The 19,651-nt window shown below is 36.7% G+C and overlaps 1 pseudogene; it reads right to left on the minus strand.

Annotated features, from left to right (window-relative positions):
• Positions 1–8,001: 8,001 nt before the first annotated feature.
• LOC114670310 (zinc finger protein 195-like) lies at positions 8,002–13,692 on the minus strand (annotated as a pseudogene).
• Positions 13,693–19,651: the final 5,959 nt, after the last annotated feature.

Genomic DNA, 19,651 nt, shown 5'->3' on the forward strand with positions numbered 1-19,651 from the left:
TAAATAAAATGCATGGAATTACACTTTTATTATATTTTTATGCTTCTGAAACTGAGGCATCTAAGGACTATGTAGTTTCTTCTGTTCAGTGTCCACCATAGATTGACATTTCAATATCAAGTCTTTAACACTTTTATTTGTATGTTAACTTTGTACAAGAAAATGTTTCTCTCTTTTTAAAGTATACTCTTTAAAAATCTTTCAGTAATCAAATCTCTCAATGTTTTTACTTTTGAAAATATTTTACTTACTCTCTTTATAAATGATACTTTAGCTAAATATTCAATTCTAGCTTTTAAGCCATGCTTGCTCATTTTAACCTCCCTGACTAAAAAAATTATGTCAATTTGGATTTTAAATTTAATCTAGAATTTATTTTAAAGGGTTTTAAATGAAATTTGTATGTGGCTAGATACTATTTTGGTTATACTTGATACTTTTCCACCTCTATTGGCATATTATTGACAAAAATTTTATATATTTAAGGTGCACAATATGATGTTTTGAGATATACACACATGCACGCAGACACACAAACACACACACATTGTAAAATTACCAAAATCAAGCTCAATAGCATGTCTATTACTTCTCATACTTACTAGGGTTTTTTTGGTGTATGGTGAGAACATTTGAAATCTACTTCATTAATATAATTTACTTATACATTATTATTAATATAGCCTTCATACTGTATGCACATATTTATATTAATTTCTCTTTTGTTATTGTTGGAGACAGTTGTCCATCTTTGTTCCCCAGGCTGGAGTGCAGTGGCATTATCATAGCTCACTGAAACCTCAAACTCCTGGGTTCAAATCATTCTCCCACCTCAGCCTCAAAAGTGGCTAGAACTACAGGGGTGCACCACCATGCCAAGCTAATTTGTAGGAACACGGTCTTGCTATGTTACCCAGGCTGGTCTTGAACTCCTGGCCTCAAGCAATCCTCCTGCCTTAGCTTCCCAAAATACAAGGATTATAGGCATGAGCCACATGCCTAGCTTTATGACATTTTCTTTATTCATTTATGTGTTGATGGACATTTATGTTGTTTTCATATCTTGTCTATTGTGAATAATGCTTCAGGAAACATAAGAGTGAAGATATCTCTTCAATATGTGATTTTCTGTTCTTTGGATATTTAACCAGAGGTAGGATTCCTGAATCATATGATAGTTTTATTTTTAATGTTTTGATGAATCTTCATGCTGTTTTCCTTAATGGCTTTACCAATTTACATTCCCAGTGACAGTGTACAAGGTCCCTTTTCTCTTTATCACTGATAAAATTTGTTTTGTTTTGAATTTTTAATAAACATTACCCTAACGTGTGTTTGAGGTGCTATCTCATTTCCGTTTTGATTTGCATTTTCCTGATGATTATTAATGGCTTCTTCAAAAAAGGATCTATTTAGATTATTTGGCTACTTTTGAAAAGAATGTGTTATTTTTATTGCTATTTTTATTTTGAGGGTGTTACATTTTATGAATTTCTTACATATTTTGAATACTAACCCTTTATCTGATATTTGGTTTACAAGTATTTTTTTCTGGTCCTGTGGATTGCCTTTTAAATTGATTGACTGTCTTTTGCTCTGCAGTAGAAACTTTTTGGTTTGATGTAGTCTCATTTTTTTTCTCCCTGGGCTTTTAGTGTCAAATACAAAAAATAATTATTGCCGCAAACAATGCCAAAGAATTTTCCCCAATGTTGTCTTCCAAAAGTTTTATGGTTTCAGGTCCAATATTTAAGTCTTTAATTCCCTGTAAGCTGATTTTTGTGTATTCTGTAAAAGATGGGTTAAATTTTTTTTGCATGTGTATATCCAGTTTTCCCATCACCATTTATTGAACAGTTTATTCTTTCTTCACTGTGTGTTTGTATGTCTTTGTTGAAAATTAGTTGACTGTATTCAGATGGATATTTCTGAGCTCTCTATTCAGTTTCATTGGCGTATGTGTCTGGGTTAATGCCCATATCATGCTGTTTTGATGACTATAGCTTTGTTAAATCATTTGAAATTAAGAAGTTTGATGCCTTCAGCTTTGTTCCTGCTCAAAATTCTTTGGTTATTTTGGGTCTTTTCTAATTCCACACAAACTTCAGAAATTTTTTATTTTTCTGGAAAATGATATTTTAATTTTGATAGAGATTGCTTTAATTTTTTTTTTTTTTTTTTTTTTTTTTTTTTTTTTTGAGATGGAGTCTCACTCTGTCACTCAGGTCCCAGGCTGGAGTGCAGTGAGGTGATCTTGGCTCACTGCAACCTCCACCTTCCTGGTTCAAGCAATTCCCCTGCCTCAGTCTCCTGAGTAGCTGGGATTACAGGCGCACACCACCATGACTGGCTAACTTTTTTTGTATTTTTAGTAGAGACGGGGTTTCACCATGTTGGCCAGAATGGTCACGAACTCCTGACCTCAAGCAGTCCACCCGCCTCAGCCTCCCAAAGTGCTGGGATTACAGGTGTAAGCCACCACACCCGGTGAGATTGCTTTAAATCTTTATATCACTTTTAGTAGTATGAATGTTTTAATATTAATTTATCCAATCCATGAACACTAAGTTTTTTTTGGTCTCTTCTATAATTGCCTTTACCAATATTTTAGAGTTTTTATTGTACAAATATTTTACCATCTTAGTTATATTTATAAGTATTATTTTTGATGTTATGGCAAATGGCGTTTCTTAATTTTTCCCATATATTTTGTTGTAAGTGTATAGAAATGCAATTTATTGTTTTGTATATTGATATAGTATCCTGCAACATTACTGAAGTAGTTTATTAGTTTTAAAAGTTTATTTTCCTGTATTGATGAGCACATGGGACTGTGTTTACACATAAATTAATATACTGTTAACATATCACAGTGCCTAAAAATGTGCTCTGTTGTATTTCTGCGGTGACAAATTTAATGGCATCTTTTAGTCCTAATATATTTTTTTCTTTTAAAATACTTTTAGTCCTGAGTTCTAGTTTGATTGCACTGTGGTCTGAGAGACAGTTTGTTATAATTTCTGTTCTTGTACATTTGCTGAGGAGTGCTTTACTTCCAATTACGTGGTCGATTTTGGAGTAAGTACGATGTGGTGCTGAGAAGAATGTATATTCTGTTGATTTGGGGTGGAGAGTTCTATAGATGTCTATTAGGTCTGCTTGCTGCAGAGATGAGTTCAATTCCTGGATATCCTTGTTAACTTTCTGTCTCGTTGATCTGTCTAATGTTGACAGTGGAGTGTTGAAGCCTCCCATTATTATTGTATGGGAGTCTAAGTCTCTCTGTAAGTCTCTAAGGACTTCCTTTATGAATCTGGGTGCTCCTGTATTGGGTGCATATATATTTAGGATAGTTAGCTCTTCCTGTTGAATTGATCCCTTTACCATTATGTAATGGCCTTCTTTGTCTCTTTTGATCTTTGTTGGTTTAAAGTCTGTTTTATCAGAGACTAGTATTGCAACCCCCACTTTTTTTTGTTCTCCATTTGCTTGGTAAATCTTCCTCCATCCCTTTATTTTGAGCCTATGTATGTCTCTGCATGTGAGATGGGTCTCCTGAATACAGCAGACTGATGGGTCTTGACTCTTTATCCAGTTTGCCAGTCTGTGTCTTTTAATTGGAGCATTTAGTCCATTTACATTTAAGGTTAAGATTGTTATGTGTGAACTTGATCCTGTCATTATGATATTAACTGGTTATTTTGCTCGTTAGTTGATGCAGTTTCTTCCTAGCCTCAATGGTCTTTACATTTTGGCATGTTTTTGCAATGGCTGGTACCGGTTGTTCCTTTCCATGTTTAGTGCTTCCTTCAGGGTCTCTTGTAAGGCAGGCCTAGTGGTGACAAAATCTCTAAGCATTTGCTTATCTGTAAAGGATTTTATTTCTCCTTCACTTATGAAACTTAGTTTGGCTGGATGTGAAATTCTGGGTTTAAAATTCTTTTCTTTAAGAATGTTGAATATTGGCCCCCACTCTCTTCTGGCTTGGAGAGTTTCTGCCGAGAGATCTGCTGTTAGTCTGATGGGCTTCCCTTTGTGGGTAACCCGACCTTTCTCTCTGGCTGCCCTTAAGATTTTTTCCTTCATTTCAACTTTGGTGAATCTGGCAATTATGTGTCTTGGAGTTGCTCTTCTCGAGGAGTATCTTTGTGGCGTTCTCTGTATTTCCTGGATTTGAATGTTGGCCTGCCCTACTAGGTTGGGGAAGTTCTCCTGGATGATATCCTGAAGAGTGTTTTCCAACTTGGTTCCATTTTCCCCCTCACTTTCAGGCACCCCAATCAGACGTAGATTTGGTCTTTTTACATAATCCCATACTTCTTGCAGGCTTTGTTCATTTCTTTTTCTTCTTTTTTCTTTTGGTTTCTCTTCTTGCTTCATTTCATTCATTTGATCCTCAATTGCAGATACTCTTTCTTCCAGTTGATCGAGTTGAAACCGCTCAACTACATGGAAACTGAATAACCTGCACCTGAATGACTACTGGGTACATAATGAAATGAAGGCAGAAATAAAGATGTTCTTTGAAACCAATGAGAACAAAGATACAACATACCAGAATCTCTGGGACACATTTAAAGCAGTGTGTAGAGGGAAATTTATAGCACTAAATGCCCACAAGAGAAAGCAGGAAAGATCTAAAATTGACACTCTAACATCGCAATTAAAAGAACTAGAGAAGCAAGAGCAAACACATTCGAAAGCTAGCAGAAGGCAAGAAATAACTAAGATCAGAGCAGAACTGAAGGAGATAGAGACACAAAAAACTCTCCAAAAAACCAACGAATCCAGGAGTTGGTTTTTTGAAAAGATCAACAAAATTGACAGACCACTAGCAAGACTAATAAAGAAGAAAAGAGAGAGGAATCAAATCGACGCAATTAAAAATGATAAAGGGGATATCACCACCGACCCCACAGAAATACAAACTACCATCAGAGAATACTATAAACACCTCTACACAAATAAACTGGAAAATCTAGAAGAAATGGATAATTTCCTGGACACTTACACTCTTCCAAGACTAAACCAGCAAGAAGTTGAATCCCTGAATAGACCAATAGCAGGCTCTGAAATTGAGGCAATAATTAATAGCCTACCAACCAAAAAAAGTCCAGGACCAGATGGATTCACAGCTGAATTCTACCAGAGGTACAAGGAGGAGTTGGTACCATTCCTTCTGAAACTATTCCAATCAATAGAAAAAGAGGGAATCCTCCCTAACTCATTTTATGAGGCCAACATCATCCTGATACCAAAGCCTGGCAGAGACACAACAAAAAAAGAGAATTTTAGACCAATATCCCTGATGAACATCGATGCAAAAATCCTCAATAAAATACTGGCAAACCGGATTCAGCAACACATCAAAAAGCTTATCCACCATGATCAAGTGGGCTTCATCCCTGGGATGCAAGGCTGGTTCAACATTCGCAAATCAATAAACATAATCCAGCATATAAACAGAACCAAAGACAAGAACCACATGATTATCTCAATAGATGCAGAAAAGGCTTTTGACAAAATTCAACAGCCCTTCATGCTAAAAACGCTCAATAAATTTGGTATTGATGGAACGTACCTCAAAATAATAAGAGCTATTTATGACAAACCCACAGCCAATATCATACTGAATGGGCAAAAACTGGAAAAATTCCCTTTGAAAACTGGCACAAGACAGGGATGCCCTCTCTCACCACTCCTATTCAACATAGTGTTGGAAGTTCTGGCCAGGGCAATTAGGCAAGAGAAAGAAATCAAGGGTATTCAGTTAGGAAAAGAAGAAGTCAAATTGTCCCTGTTTGCAGATGACATGATTGTATATTTAGAAAACCCCATTGTCTCAGCCCAAAATCTCCTTAAGCTGATAAGCAACTTCAGCAAAGTCTCAGGATACAAAATTAATGTGCAAAAATCACAAGCATTCTTATACACCAGTAACAGACAAACAGAGAGCCAAATCATGAAGGAACTTCCATTCACAATTGCTTCAAAGAGAATAAAATACCTAGGAATCCAACTTACAAGGGATGTAAAGGACCTCTTCAAGGAGAACTACAAACCACTGCTCAGTGAAATAAAAGAGGACACAAACAAATGGAAGAACATACCATGCTCATGGATAGGAAGAATCAATATCGTGAAAATGGCCATACTGCCCAAGGTAATTTATAGATTCAATGCCATCCCCATCAAGCTACCAATGAGTTTCTTCACAGAATTGGAAAAAACTACTTTAAAGTTCATATGGAACCAAAAAAGAGCCCGCATCTCCAAGACAATCCTAAGTCAAAAGAACAAAGCTGGAGGCATCACGCTACCTGACTTCAAACTATACTACAAGGCTACAGTAACCAAAACAGCATGGTACTGGTACCAAAACAGAGATATAGACCAATGGAACAGAACAGAGTCCTCAGGAATAATACCACACATCTACAGCCATCTGATCTTTGACAAACCTGAGAGAAACAAGAAATGGGGAAAGGATTCCCTATTTAATAAATGGTGCTGGGAAAATTGGCTAGCCATAAGTAGAAAGCTGAAACTGGATCCTTTCCTTACTCCTTATACGAAAATTAATTCAAGATGGATTAGAGACTTAAATGTTAGACCTAATACCATAAAAATCCTAGAGGAAAACCTAGGTAGTACCATTCAGGACATAGGCATGGGCAAATACTTCATGTCTAAAACACCAAAAGCAACGGCAGCAAAAGCCAAAATTGACAAATGGGATCTAATTAAACTAAAGAGCTTCTGCACAGCAAAAGAAACTACCATCAGAGTGAACAGGCAACCTACAGAATGGGAGAAAATTTTTGCAATCTACTCATCTGACAAAGGGCTAATATCCAGAACCCACAAAGAACTCAAACAAATTTACAAGAAAAAAACAAACAACCCCATCAAAAAGTGGGCAAAGGATATGAACAGACATTTCTCAAAAGAAGACATTCATACAGCCAACAGACACATGAAAAAATGCTCATCGTCACTGGCCATCAGAGAAATGCAAATCAAAACCACGATGAGATACCATCTCACACCAGTTAGAATGGCGATCATTAAAAAGTCAGGAAACAACAGGTGCTGGAGAGGATGTGGAGAAATAGGAACACTTTTACACTGTTGGTGGGATTATAAACTAGTTCAACCATTATGGAAAACAGTATGGCGATTCCTCAAGGATCTAGAACTAGATGTACCATATGACCCAGCCATCCCATTACTGGGTATATACCCAAAGGATTATAAATTATGCTGCTCTAAAGACACATGCACACGTATGTTTATTGTGGCACTATTCACAATAGCAAAGACTTGGAATCAACCCAAATGTCCATCAGTGACAGACTGGATTAAGAAAATGTGGCACATATACACCATGGAATACTATGCAGCCATAAAAAAGGATGAGTTTGTGTCCTTTGTAGGGACATGGATGCAGCTGGAAACCATCATTCTTAGCAAACTATCACAAGAACAGAAAACTAAACACCGCATGTTCTCACTCATAGGTGGGAACTGAACAATGAGATCACTTGGACTCAGGAAGGGGAACATCACACACCGGGGCCTATCATGGGGAGGGGGAAGTGGGGAGGGATTGCGTTGGGAGTTATACCTGATGTAAATGACGAGTTGATGGGTGCTGACGAGTTGATGGGTGCAGCACACCAACATGGCACAAGTATACATATGTAACAAAGCTGCATGTTATGCACATGTAACCTAGAACTTAAAGTATAATAATAATAAATAAATTAAAAATAAATAAATAAATAAGCATTTAGAAGAAACTAGAGTTAATGGAAAACTTTTAATAAATAAGCATTTAGAAGAAACTAGAGTTAATTTTTGTGTTTTAAATAAATGCTATTCTTACACAAGATCAAACTGCTGTAATCCAATTTTAGAAGCAAAGAATAGTCTTACATTGCTAAGTAAAGAAAAAAATTTATTGTAATCTCAGCACTTTGGGAGGCTGAGATGGGTAGATCATTTGAGGTCAGTAGTTTGAGAGTAGCCTGGCCAACATAGTAAAACCCCGTCTCTACTAAAAATACAAAAATTAGCCAGATGTGGTGGTGCACACCTGTAGTTCCAGCTACTGGGGAGGCTGAGGCAGGAGAATCACTTGAACCTGGGATGTGGGGTTTGCAGTAAGCCGAGATCATGCCACTGCACTCCAGTCTAGGTGATAGAGCGAGACTCCATCTCAAACAAACAAACACACACACACACACAAAAAAGTATATTTTGCAGAATATGGCAAGAACCTCTGATATATAAAATAAACATTTGGAAATAAATTATGCTATTATTTAGATACAGACTGAAGAAAGTGGGTACAAATCCTGTAATTTCTTTTTGCCTTCAGAAAACTTAGATTTGCAAGTAATTATTTTAGTAAACATGGAGTACTTACTAATTATCTAATTTACTTCAGGTATAACATGTAAATTCTGGTATATTGTCCTAAATGTCTGAATCTAATATTACAGACAAATTTGAAATGGAAAATAGAAAGTAAAATGTATAGAGAGAGTGACATCAGTAAGATGGAAAAATAAAAGGTGTCCTATTTTCTTCTCTTCCCACAGCAAGAAAATTTGTCAGCCATCACTGATAAAAATGTCTTCATGAGAGAACCAGGCATCCTGGCTCACATCTGTAATGACAGTTACATGGCACATTAAGTTTACAGAATTGCTTCAGGCCACTCTTTCAAGACCATCCTGAGTTATGCAGCAAGACCTCATCTCAAAAGTAAGTGCCTTTAAGATAGCTTTGAGATCCAGGGAGGGATTTGTGAAACTACAAAAGCCTAAAATTAGAGTGCTCTTTTCCCAAAGCAGGCCCTCATTCAGGTGGCAAACTGCAAAACCTCTGTTCTTGGCTACATACCAGAATATGGCCCACCCAACTTGGTCCCCCTGAGAATTCTGAATTCACTCTGTAAACATTCCAAACTTCTCCCAGCTACAGTCTGGGAGAAGTCCCGTCCTTCCAGAGGCCTTAAGAAAGATACTCATTTATATCCATGCAGGGCGGCCTGCAGATATTGACCTTTATTGTGGTCTCTGAAGCAGTTTAAGGACTCAGTTCCAGCTCCCTGAACCACAGTTCATGGCCACATCTGCCTACATAGAAACCCATACAGTGACCTGGGGAAATCCTCTCTGGTACTCAGTAAAAGTCATACTCATCCATATCCTGATATAAGTCCCATGATATGCACACCTGACTGCATAAACCTGCCCTAGTGTTTGCCCTACAGAAATTCACTTTGTTCAAATATATAATGGAAATTACAACTACCCAAGTCTCTTGTAACAAGCCAACTAAAAGTGGACCCTAGGGCAGACCCAGCAGCTTTGTGACTAAGCTACAACTCTTCTCCACTACAAACCCAGAGATCATCTCATCACCCTGGGGCGCAACAAAAGATCTCTACTTTCTGAAACCAGTTTATAAAAACTTGAAAGAGGTGTTTTTCGTATTCATAGACACCAATGCAAAACTATATTGTGCCCATTGTCAATGCTTTTATTTTAACATCACACTGGAAGTATGTGGCAGAATTAGCAAAAAATAAATAAATAAATAAAAATAAAAAAGTAATTAAAATTGAAGACAAATAAATGTAAAAAGTCATTGGTTGTAGATCATATGATCTTATATGTATTAAAAAAAAAAAGCAGTACATTAAAACCTGTCTAAACTAATGAATATACTCAGTAAATTAGCAAAATATAAAATTAACATACAAGTATAAGTTATGGTTTTATACGTGTAAAAAAGCACCATCTGATATAATAAAGAAAACAATTCTATTTACAATAGCATTGAAATAACAAATTCTGAGAACAAATTTAATCAAATTGATAAAAAATGTTTACAATGAAAGATGTATCAATGAAAGAAATTAGAGAAGACACAAATAAATTATAAAACAATTCACATCTATGAATTAAAGGAATAGTGTAAAAGTGACATATTATCCAAAGTGATCTATAGATTCAATAAACTCTCTATCGAAATTCCAGTGGTATTTTTCTCACAGTAATAAAAAATACAATCTTAAAATTTACATGAAACCTCAATAAACTTTGAATAGCCAAAGCAATCTTTAGGAAAAAGAGCAAAGCAGAAGGACATCATACTTTATCATTTCAAACTATATTTCAAGACTATAGTAATAAAAACAGGATGGACTGTGCAAAAAAAAGTGAACAAAAAAACCAATGGAACAGAAACCACTACACGTACACATTTCAGACATAATGCAAAAAAAAAAAAAGAACTTAAAAAATAGTTTAACATAAAGGTTTTTAAAATTATGCAGATACTTGTGTGGACTATAAAAAAAAATGATAAAGCAGTCAGATTGTGCACTCTCATATTCCATGACGAGGACTGTGGCTCTTACTGTAAACTTAAAGAGCACCGAAGGGAAAGTAGAATCCTTGGAGATTTTAAAAGTCTAAGACAGGCTGGGCGCGGTGGCTCATGCCTGTAATCCCAGCACTTTGGAAGGCCGAGGCGAGCAGATAACCTGAGGTCAGAAGTTTTAGACCAACCTGACCAACATGGAGAAACCCCATCCGTATTAAAAATACAAAATTAGCCGGGCATGGTGGTGCATGCCTGTAATTTCAGCTACTCAGGAGGCTGAGGCAGGAGAATCGCTTGAACCTGGGAGGCAGAGGTTGTGGTGAGCCAAGATTGTGCCATTGCACTGCAGCCTGGGCAACGAGAGTGAAACTCCATTTCAAAAAAATCAAAAAACAAAAATACCCAAAAACAAACAAACAAACAAACAAACAAAAATGTCTAAGACAGAAGATGCCCTATGTGAGAATAAAAGAAAAAGAACTCAGGCTTCTCAGAAACTATCTCCTTTGGAACACAGCTTCCCAAATCACTGGCTTTCTGCCTGACCTTTGAACCTCTATCTTTTGTATTCTCTCACCTACCTGGGGGTTTGGCTATCACTCCATGTCTTTTCATATTCCAAGGCTCTTTTCCTTGCTCCAGACAGGTGATCAGGTCTGGCTTAGAGACGGTAATACCTGTTTTATTAAAAATAAATAACATGAATCTTGCTTAAATTCTCCAGTCACCAACTTAATAATGTTCTCAATAAAGAGGATATAATAAATATTCTAGTAAATTAATCCCCAAACACTAACTTATAACAGAATTTCTAAATATTTAGAAAATATTTTAAATTTTCCTTATTTCTCTATAAATAAAGGTTCCTTATTTCGCTACCTGGTACTATTGAATCAAAAATTGGTGGTGACAATTAGATTTAAATGTGTTGGCAACAATATTTTATGCCATTAAGTTTCTGGAATTACCACTAATCTAGAGTAAAGGATACAGATCAGCTCGGGAATGTAGAAAGTTCAGGTCAAGATGAAACATCTTGAAGAAATTCTTTTTCACATAGACAAATCCCCAATATGTTTTTTTGAAAACAGGGATCTGAAACACATTTATGCAAAACATAAATTATCAGAAAAAACATTCTAAAAAAAGAGAAATAAAACATTTAGAGTATATTAGGAATTGTGTATTGAAGTTATCCTCACCGAGGAAGACCAGGTTTCTGTAGTTCTCTAACGTTACACTCCTATATAAATTCTGCTGTACAGGGTCCAGGCATTGCCACTCATTCAGAGAGAATTCTATGGCCATACCCATAAATGTCAACAGTTCCTGAAAAACACACACACACACAAACACATTTACCGAGTGCCCATGTGCAAAATTTTAAATTTGACTCAAGGTGAAATGACAGAGTAAAAAGAACTGATTCTGACTTATGGGAATGACTGAAATTATCCAACAAAATAATTTTCAACGCAGAAATATTCTGTAATGTATTCTCTGACTCTTAGAAGAGAGTGACATAAGATTCACAACATCAGTGTATATATGAAACTTTTTTGGATGATAAAGTATAAAATTAAGGGGATAAACACAAACATGTACATTTTTGAGTGTTATATTTACATGATTCAGGATGAGTTATGTGTATTTTTTTTTGATGGAAAAGACATGTTGAGTTAGAAGGTACCTCTCAAACTTTGATGTGTATAATAAACTGAAGATCTAGTTAATGCAGATTATTTTTTCAGAAGATCTGAAATAAACTCTGAGTTTCTGCATTCCTAACAAGCTCAGCAATAAAGCCAATGTTTTTAGCCCAAGAAGACTATTTTGTTAAACACCCAGTAATTGAAAAAGCCAGCTTTTCCCAGTTTTTCTTGCCTGTAAGCAAAGATGAAAGCTTTCATTTCCCAAACACAGATATATGCAAAGAAAACCTAAGAAAGAGCAGCTGCCAGACTAAATGTGCTGCATAAAGATATTTGACAATGAAGAGAAAAATAACTCTATCATGAAAAAATCTGTCACAGAGCTCACTACCCAAGTCAATAATATTAACTGCACTAGGACAAATTTTTATGATGTGATGATGAACACGGAAGTACACAGCATCACTGCTTAAATATTGTCCCCCAAAAAGTATAGTCTGAATTTAATCATAAAAAAGTCAGTTTTATGCAAAGTTAAATACACAGATATTTCCCATGTTCTGTAATTTCTTTCTTTCTTTCTTTTTCTCTTCTTTTTTTTTTTTTTTTTTTTTTTGAGATGGAGTCTCACTCTGTCGCCCAGGCTGGAGTGCAGTGGTGCGATCTTGGCTCACTGCAAGCTCTGCCTCCTGGGTTCAAGTGATTCTCCTGCCTCAGCCTCCTGAGTAGCTGGGATCAGAGGCATGTGCCACAACACTCGGCTAACTTTTGTATTTTTAGGAGAGACGGGGTCTCAACATGTTGGTCAGGCTAGTCTAAAACTCCTGATCCTGTGATCAGCCCGCCTTGGCCTCCCAAAGTGCTGGGATTACAGGCATGAGCCACTGTGCCCAGCCTCTGTAATTTTTAATAGTCATCTTAGGTAGTCTTTTTTTAGCACCCTATGTGCAGATATCTCCTAGAAGTTTTTTTTCAGAACTTTCTGGGCAATAAATGCCACCCTGTTTTTAAAAAGCATTTTCTTAATCCTGTTCGGCATAGAGCTAATAGAGAACATAGATTGAACCTCATTAGATATTCTCTATCTTTATTAAGAAATAATAACTCTTTTCCTCAATAGAAAACTCTAGTATCCATACCTTCCCATATTCAACAATCAAAAAGGAAATATTTTTAATAATGCAAACTATAAATTCATGGTGAGAATTCTTCAGAGCATAGAAGAAGCCATAATTTAGAAAATATAGAGAAGGCTCTGATATGCAGAAAAGAACATTTTTTCAGAGACCCTTGACTGTTTAGTTACATTCATTATAGAGAAAAAATACAAGTATAGAAGTAAAGGTTTGCAAGTACTAAATGCATAGTGTTCCAGGAGGCACCGTGCACAAAACTCTTGATCTGAGACATGTTTAGCTTAAAGAAAAAAAAAGTCAGTTTTTTCCTCCTTCTCTGGGAGTCCTCAGATGAGATTCTCTGGACAAATTACACCTGCATCTTAAGAATATTCCTTTAAAGGCATCAGCAACATCTGTTTACCTACTACCATCATACCCACAGGCACCAAGACCCATAGAAAAAGTGTAGCCATTTCCGTCCTTTGTAACAGAAGAGATTCAGGAACAATGAGCTTCTCCATGGACATAAAAATGTAAGTTTCACTTTTTCTGTCCTCAGGTGCCCTTCCTTTTCACAGACACTAGCAATTTCTGCTACAGTAATGGAAATATGGGCCACCCTGTTCTGTCTCTACCAAACCCAAACAGAACAAGCCCTATGGGAACCCTTTAAGTGTAAAGGTTAAATGTAGCTCTCATGAATGGATATTGAACTCCTCACACTTGATTCTGGCCTCATCTTATGAGGCACTTAAATAAAACAACATTAGTGTTTCCACCCAGAACACTAAGTAGAACCTGTGAGGAGAGCACAAGTAAAGAGATTTCTGCAAATTGGCTATGTAATCCTAACTAGAAGCCTGGGCTGACAAACATCTAGCTAAGCATTACCTCTTGAACTGTAATGAGCTTATAAATCACTTGGTAATTTTGGCCCCATTCTATGGAATGCGATTCTGAAGGTTTGCAAAGCGTTCATGAATGGGTGTTTTAAACAAGTGCCCTATTAATTCTGATGTTGCTCCCACTGGGCTCATTATTAGCGTTAGTCAAAGAAAGTAGGCACAGCACAGAGTCCCTTATACTCAGCACACTTATCACAACAGAAATACTTCTAGTACAAAGGAAAACAACCAATTGCCATCCTAAAGTGTCATATTCTTTGCTGGCCCTTTCAAGTTGACAAATAAACAGAAGGCAACAATGTCTGAATAAGTCTGCATTTGGAAAACAACATGCATGCATGTACTAATGCAATGTTTATTAAGCAGGTACTGTGTGCTTAAGAGTATGTTACAGATCACTCATTGTGTTGGGAATAACACATTATGTGATTTAATTCTTATAACACCCTGAGAGTTGATACTAAGTGTTTAATAATTCCCAGGATTTAGATAAAGGGCCCAGCATTTTTCTTTCTTTTTCTGTTTCTCTGTCATTGATTTTAAAAAAGTATAGAATAAAAGTTAAATAGAGACAGATGAGAGGGATACACAAAAAAAGTTTAATGTAGTTTAGAAAAATGTTTATTGTGTTTATATTTACTTTTTTGTGACTTGTGGAGCAACCACTGTATCTGAAGGTATAGAAAATCAGTTGCTAAATGAAATATTTCTGCAAACACTGATTTTATTTTAAAAAATTAAAAATTAAGACCCTAAAATACATACCTTATTTTTCCCATGTATCTGCTTTTGGGTGTCAGGAAATTGAATACCAGCTCTAAAAGGGCAGCAGGATTCACCATTCAAACTCTGATCTATTCCAATTAGTTCTGTGAGGCAGGATGCCAGGGTAGGGCCAGACCTAAATAAGGTCCCCCCAAAAAGTGAATCTGAACAGAACTGGGGCAAGGAGTGAAACTTATGTAGAATTCTGTTCTCTATGCCACTGGGGTATTTCCAGTACTGTTCTTCCTAAGCTTACCTAAGAGAAAATTAACTCTCAGAGTTTCTGTAATTTTAATGTTTTTAAGCTACTGCCTTATCAATTTTATAACATATACTAATAAGCAATGTAAACACATCTCTTAAGGTTTTATTAGATGATAAATGTGTATTCTTAGCAAGGTAAAAGAAATAAAAATAATAATAACTCTTGGTCAGGCACAGTAGCTCCTCTGAGGTCAGGAGTTTGAGACCAGCCTGGCCAACATAGCAAAACCCCGTCTCTACTAAAAATGTAAAAAGAAAAAAAAATTTCTGGGTGTGGTGGTGGGTGCCTGTAGTCCCAGATGCTCGGGAGGCTGAGGTAGGAGAATTGTTTGAACTTAGGAGGCAGAGGTTGCAGTGAGCCGAGATCGCACCACTGCACTCCAGCCTGGGCGACAGAGTGAGACTCCATCTCAAATAATTAAAACAACAACTCTTCTATCCATAAATATCCCTTTAGGTGATGACATTAGAAGTTACAACAATATAAAGTGGCCAAGGTATTTTGCACACATTTATTCATTGCATCAACCATATGTTGCTTAATTCTTTATCTAGTTGCTAGTCTAGACTAAAAGTTTCTGGATGGTAGGGGCCATGACTGCTTCATCTATTTTTGACATGGCCATATGAAATGGAAGCAATTAATTTATCTGAGTCTCCAGACTGCCTCCTTGTTTTTTTACCGAAGTACCAGGAAACGGGAGAAACTCTCATCTGGGTACCAACCAAAGACATCTCTTGTATGAGGGGAGGAACATAAGATGGCTCATTTCTCTTACACTGAGACAGAAGCAGAATTAACCACTCTTCTCAGACTGACACAGTTCTCCCCTAGACATCCTCAAATGTCTCAAAGATGCCCAACTGATTGTGAGAGGGCTCCTAGTGACCCCGGGCTGATGGTCCAATGACAAGCCAGGCAGGAGAGACTCAGGCTGATTTCAAATAGAAAATAAAATTGCTCTGGTGGAGCTTCAAAACCTGGACCAATTGTCCAGATCAGTCAGCTTTTGGGTAAGAAGAACATCAATAATACTCTAGTATCAGATGTTATGGGTGGGTGGGTATAGGTGTGATCATGGCTGTGGGTACTTTGTGGCCTTGATCTCTCACTCTTAAGATGCTTGTTTACACTTACAGATTCTGACATCAGGCCAGGCATGGTGGTTCATACCTATAATCTCAGCACTTTGGGAGGCCGAGGTCGGTGGGTCACTCGAGGTCAGGAGTTCGAGACCAACCTGGCCAACATGGTAAAATCCCATCTCTACTAAAAATACAAAAATTAGCCAGGCATGGTGGCACATGCCTGTAATCCCAGCTACTCAGGAGGCTGAAGCAGGAGAATCACTTGAACCTGAGGGGAGGAGGTTGCAGTGAGTCGAGATGGTGCCACTGCACTCCAGTCAGGGTGACAGAGTGAGTAAGACCGTCTCAAAAACAAATAAACAAACAAAAAACAAAACAAAACAAAAAACATATTCTGCCATCAGATTCGATTCACACCTGCAGCTTCTCACATAACTGTAGCAGGTTACTGGAAAAGATCTAAAAAGCTCAAAGAGCCACAGTTTCAAACAGAGGCTTTAAAATATCTATGCTGACATGTCTCAGTGGAGAAAATGCCTCCTGTTGGTTTCCTGTACATTCTCAATCAAAAGCCTGGCCCTGTGTTGAAATCCCAGGCAGAGACCAGACCTTATGTGCAGATTCTGGGATCAACCTGGCTCTGCATTCTTGGGTGTTACAGCAAGCAGAATACAATCAAAAGAGGAATTCCCCTCATAGAGGCTGCTCTAGCACATTCTAAATAATGTCTACCTAAAAGAAAAAAGCTGAGGCAATATGAATATAAGTAGATAGTTTACTTAAGCCAAGCTTGAGGATTGTAATGGGGGGGCAAAGATTCAAGTTGCCTGGAATCTATTTTGATTAGCAGTAGTTACAAGTGGATTTTTAAAGGCAAAAAGAGAGGGACAGAAAGTGGGCTGACACAAAGTCTTTTGTCAAAAATTCTTATTTATTACAGAAATAACGTTGAGTTTTGATTGAATATACATTGTGAAAACTTAGGGTATAAGTTATATTGTCCAGTGTGGCATTATTAGTTTAATTTTTAGCTACTTGTTGCAATAGTGAACAGTTTCAACAGATGAATGCATAGTTCAAATGGTGATCAAAGACATAATTGTGCTCTCATTTTAAGGTCTTTCTAAGTTTGACAACTAAAAAGACTTGCATACTTCAGATAAAAGTTTGTATTTTTCCCCACATCTCAAGAGCTAGATTCAGTATCTGCAGCTGCAGATTTAGGTCCTCAATGGGTGGAGTAGCATCATGTTACCTGCACATTTGTAGGCATTTTACCAAGAGGAGTAAGGTGAAAGTGGAGATTCTCATGTCCAGATGTCTACTCAATGCACATGTGTTACTCTGATTGGGTTTCTGGGCCCCATAGTCTCTGAATCAGTTTCAGTTCTGAAGACACAAGAGTCATTGAAAGAGGTAAAATGGCTGATTGTTGCTTTGTGAGGTTTGTAGAAATCTTATCTAGTTTCTCTAAAAGTGACTGTAGAGGACTATGAATGCCAAATATGCAGGGATACAATTCTGCATATTTAGGGGATGGCATATACTTTACAGCATAATTGGAAGGCAGATAGGGTAAGTTTTCTCTAGAGTAAAGCTTGTTTTGCACCTTATATGTTTATATCATGTCTGGTAATTCTAGCCAGTTATTGCAAAATATAGTTAAAAGAAAAATTTTCTCCAGTCCCAGAGGAACTCCACGATGATAGAACAGAAAGAAAACTTTTATTACACAATTAAACCAAAATGTGACATGTGTCACAGTCAATCTGCTTAAGAGATTGCAAAGACAGAAGGATGGTCACCATAATCAGTCCACAAGTGTAAGAATTTACAGCACCATGTCATAAATAGTTCATTCTGAATTCACTTTGTAACTGGGGAGGCCATCCATGTATACTAATTGGTTATATTCAATGACAAAATAAACTTTTTAAATTTTTGTAAAAGGAGGTTATTTTGCAACTTGAAGCCAGGTCTCTGCTAAAATTAGGCTCTCACTCTGCCACAGAAATGGTTGGAAGGGTGTTTTTTGGCTAGTTACATTTTAAAGCAATGAATCTCTACTCCCGGAGCACTGGACTGTATCACTCCTGTTTGTTCTTTCCTTGTGGCTAGTGTCCTTTTTTGACTCCTATAATCAGCCACTAAGGCACAGTCCACAACACAGAGCTCACAGCTGGCAGCTCACATCTTACGTGAACCTCAATTGCCACAGCAGCACTTCAGTGCTACATCAGAGAGTGAAGCCTCAGCTGCAGGAGGAGAGTCTGCATGCCTCCTGGGTAGAATTGCACCTTCACAATAATGGGAAATGAAGCAGTGTTTCAGCCTCAGTTTGTATTTATTATGGCGATACGGAAAAAATACCGCTGGATTTTCAGCATGAGTCTGAGTATTTCTCACTGTGACAGCCCACCTCATCCACAGATACCATGGAATCCTAATAGGGCTTCTGAGAGACACCCAAAGCACTGAAGAGAAAATCATCTCTCAGTCTGAGGAAGATAGTATTGAGAGAAAAAAAGAAATTAAAAATATCTTAAGAAAAAACTTAGATTAGATATAAGATCAAATTAGCCAGAAAATATTCCCCTCAAAGGAATGTATCTCTAAACACTCAAAGGGTACAGCTACTCTCAGCATGAAAAAAAAGAGCATTATGAAGAAACATATTCTCAGCAGAATTTTATAAGGTTTCTCTTTCATTTCTGCTCTTCTTTCATCTAGCTACTGAATGGGGGATTTATATTGGAATACATCTGACAATTTCTACCAGCACATTTTGATGAAGAATTGGACTCTGACTTTGTTTATATAGTTGAATATATTTGAGCTTGCAACATAGCTAACTTAAGACTTATTAGGGTTTTTGGGTGGCTACATCATCTGTATTTGTTTGTCCTGTAACAGCAGCATTCAAATTTAGTCAAATAAAAGACACTAAAATTATGCTTAACTATAATTATACCTATTGGATAAATTAACAAGCTTGTCAGCCTACTATCTGCTGTAACAATTTGGTAGAAAATTTTCTTTGGATATTAGATATAAATATCTAAGTATAAATAATTTTAATGTACTAATGATAATGTATGTAAGTTTTTTTAAAAGTCTGTAATCATAATTAAGTTAAAACACTTTATATTTCAAAAGTATGAATAACAATATTAACATGACTTTTTAAGGGATTTATTCAAAGTAAATATTGTGGCCTTATGTTTATACTATTGCAGAAAGTACTGTTCTACTTACATGAATGCAAGTTGTCTACAAACACTACACATAACTATGCTAATTGTTCTGAAGTAATAAATATAAACCGAAATATAGCTACAGAGTCCACTGTTCAGTTTACACATTGAACGGCTCTTGCTTTTGCAGTGTTAAGTACTTCAACTTCAAATATCAGATAATTACCTTGAATAAGCAGTTTTCTATCAAAGGAACTTACTCA

The sequence above is a fragment of the Macaca mulatta genome, chromosome 10 (genome assembly GCF_049350105.2).
Source record: "Macaca mulatta isolate MMU2019108-1 chromosome 10, T2T-MMU8v2.0, whole genome shotgun sequence".
NCBI lineage: Eukaryota > Metazoa > Chordata > Mammalia > Primates > Cercopithecidae > Macaca > Macaca mulatta.